Genomic DNA, 3,477 nt, shown 5'->3' on the forward strand with positions numbered 1-3,477 from the left:
AGTGGATTTTTGAAAGAAAACAATACTGTCAATATACTATTAAAACAAATTAAAATGGTAAAAGTTATTGTACTTTAAGTAAACATAAAATAGCTAACATATCAATCCCAGTTTTGGATTACTTTAATTAACAAAAAAAATGCATATAGCAGAGGATAGTTTCAATCTGCCTACCTCTGGGTAATGGGCCCAGCATGCTTCCATTGCAGTACTCTGCTGCACATGTAAGTGCAAGAGATCCTGAAGCACTCACTCATCATGGGAAAGTACCAATGTGTTTCTTCGTTGGTTGATTTAAGAAAATTCTTACAAAAACTCTCCAGATTATTGACTTTTTAAAGTTTTTCTAGGAAACGTTCTAGATGAATGCTTATTAGCCTTTGTCAGTATGTACTTTTTGCAAAGTGTCTCTGTGGCGCAATCGGTTAGTGTGTCTGGCTACTAACCAAAAGGTTGGTGGTTCAATCCCACCCAGGGACATAATTGACCTTGTGATTGGGTTTTGGTGATATTTAAGTAGACAAGTCAAAATTTCAAACCCCCTCTTATGGTGTAGGGTACCTGGCCTTCTCTGATGTAATCAGAGTTAGATTTGATTCAGTGATTTTATAAAAAACAGCTAGGAAGCACAATTTAGCAATGGGTTGCAGAGAAAAAAAATATGCTGGCAGAAAAATCCAATTGAGTGATTAAACAGCTCTTCATTTTCTGCCTTTATTTTTATGCTAACAAATTTGTTCTCTAAAAAGTGTCCACAAAGCCAAGTCTCTGATTAACACCTTTGTAGGGATGGTTTTTCACCTATAACTAAATTAAACTTGCTTCATTGGAAAGGCAGCAAGATGCATCCTCATTTTAATGTCTACTGAAATAATACAGGTTGACACCAGGAAACATTAATGCCACTGCATCCTTGCTGCTTTCTCATGTAGAAGTCTGTTTAATGTGAAAACAAGGTGATATCTAATTAGCACACAGGTAAGGAATTAAGAAAATCTTTATTTAAGGGTGAAGATGTTTCTCACAAAATCGTTGCCCCAATGCATCATTGAAATTCAAGCTGGAAAGATGATTTTAATATATCACTTGTACATTTTGTATTGCTCTTCTGGTGTTTTTGTCAATTACCCTTTTAATAATAGGGTAAAGAAAATTAAGTGGATTTTTTAAAGAAAACTATACTGTCAATATACTATTAAAACAAATTAAAATGGTAAAAGTTATTGTACTTTAAGTAAAAATAAAAGAGCAAAAATATCAATCCCAGTTTTGATTACTTAAATTAACAAAAAAAAATGCATATAGCAAAGGATAGTTTCAATCTGCCTACCTCTGGGTTATGGGCCCAGCATGCTTCCATTGCAGTACTCTGCTGCACATGTAAGTGCAAGAGATCCTGAAGCACTCACTCATCATGGGAAAGTACCAATGTGTTTCTTCGTTGGTTGATGGAAGAAACATCTTACAAAAACTCTCCAGATTATTGACTTTTTAAAGTTTTTCTAGGAAACGTTCTAGATGTATGCTTATTAGCCTTTGTCAGTATATACTTTTTGCAAAGTGTCTCTGTGGCGCAATCGGTTAGTGTGTCTGGCTACTAACCAAAAGGTTTTTGGTTCAATCCCACCCAGGGACGTAATTGAACTTGTTATCAGATTTTGGTGATCTTTAAGTAGACAAGTCAAAATTTCAAACCCCCTCTTATGGTGTAGGGTACCTGGCCTTCTCTGATGTAATCAGAGTTAGATTTGATTCAGTGATTTTATAAAAACAGCTAGGAAGCACAATTTAGCAGTGGGTTGCAGAGAAAAAGAAATATGCTGGCAAAAAAAAATCCAATTGAGTGATTAAACAGCTCTTAATTTTCTGGCTTTATTTTTATGCTAACAAATTTGTTCTCTGAAAAGTGTCCACAAAGCCAAGTCTCTGATTAACACCTTTGTAGGGATGGTTTTTCACCTATTACTAAATTAAATTTGCTTCATTGGAAAGGCAGCAAGATGCATCCTCATTTCAATGTCTACTGAAATAATACGGGTTGACACCAGGAAACATTAACGCCACTGCATCCTTGCTGCTTTCTCATGTGGAAGTCTGTTTAATGTGAAAACAAGGTGATATCTAATTAGCACACAGGTAAGGAATTAAGAAAATCTTTATTTAAGGGTGAAGATGTTTCTCACAAAATCGTTGCCCCAATGCATCATTGAAATTCAAGCTGGAAAGATGATTTTAATATATCACTTGTACATTTTGTATTGCTCTTCTGGTGACAATGTAGTTTGTTTTTGTCAATTACCCTTTTAATAATAGGGTAAAGAAAATTAAGTGGATTTTTTAAAGAAAACAATACTGTCAATATACTATTAAAACAAATTAAAATGGTAAAAGTTATTGTACTTTAAGTAAAAATGAAAGAGCAAAAATATCAATCCCAGTTTTGATTACTTAAATTAACAAAAAAAAATGCATATAGCAAAGGATAGTTTCAATCTGCCTACCTCTGGGTTATGGGCCCAGCATGCTTCCATTGCAGTACTCTGCTGCACATGTAAGTGCAAGAGATCCTGAAGCACTCAGTCATCATGGGAAAGTACCAATGTGTTTCTTCGTTGGTTGATGGAAGAAACATCTTACAAAAACTCTCCAGATTATTGACTTTTTAAAGTTTTTCTAGGAAACGTTCTAGATGTATGCTTATTAGCCTTTGTCAGTATGTACTTTTTGCAAAGTGTCTCTGTGGCGCAATCGGTTAGTGTGTCCGGCTACTAACCAAAAGGTTGGTGGTTCAATCCCACCCAGGGACGTAAGTGACCTTGTTATCAGATTTTGGTGATCTTTAAGTAGACAAGTCAAAATTTCAAACCCCCTGTTATGGTGTAGGGTACCTGGCCTTCTCTGATGTAATCAGAGTTAGATTTGATTCATTGATTTTATAAAAACAGCTAGGAAGCACAATTTAGCAGTGGGTTGCAGAGAAAAAGAAATATGCTGGCAAAAAAAATCCAATTGAGTGATTAAACAGCTCTTCATTTCTGGCTTTATTTTTATGCTAACAAATTTGTTCTCTGAAAAGTGTCCACAAAGCCAAGTCTCTGATTAACACCTTTGTAGGGATGGTTTTTCACCTATTACTAAATTAAACTTGCTTCATTGGAAAGGCAGCAAGATGCATCCTCATTTCAATGTCTACTGAAATAATACAGGTTGACACCAGGAAACATTAACGCCACTGCATCCTTGCTGCTTTCTCATGTAGAAGTCTGTTTAATGTGAAAACAAGGTGATATCTAATTAGCACACAGGTAAGGAATTAAGAAAATCTTTATTTAAGGGTGAAGATGTTTCTCACAAAATCGTTGCCCCAATGCATCATTGAAATTCAAGCTGGAAAGATGATTTTAATATATCACTTGTACATTTTGTATTGCTCTTCTGGTGACAATGTAGTTTGTTTTTGTCAATTACCCTTTTAAT

The 3,477-nt window shown here is 34.9% G+C and overlaps 2 non-coding genes across 2 annotated transcripts; both read left to right on the plus strand.

Moving 5' to 3' along the window:
* The first annotated feature begins 406 nt into the window (after positions 1-406).
* Positions 407-480, plus strand: TRNAS-ACU (transfer RNA serine (anticodon ACU)). Its single transcript has one exon. It is a non-coding gene; the product is annotated as a tRNA-Ser (tRNA).
* A 2,253-nt stretch (positions 481-2,733) lies between these two features.
* Positions 2,734-2,807, plus strand: TRNAS-ACU (transfer RNA serine (anticodon ACU)). Its single transcript has one exon. It is a non-coding gene; the product is annotated as a tRNA-Ser (tRNA).
* Positions 2,808-3,477: the final 670 nt, after the last annotated feature.

The sequence above is a fragment of the Pseudophryne corroboree genome, chromosome 8 (genome assembly GCF_028390025.1).
Source record: "Pseudophryne corroboree isolate aPseCor3 chromosome 8, aPseCor3.hap2, whole genome shotgun sequence".
NCBI classification, from domain to species: Eukaryota; Metazoa; Chordata; class Amphibia; order Anura; family Myobatrachidae; genus Pseudophryne; species Pseudophryne corroboree.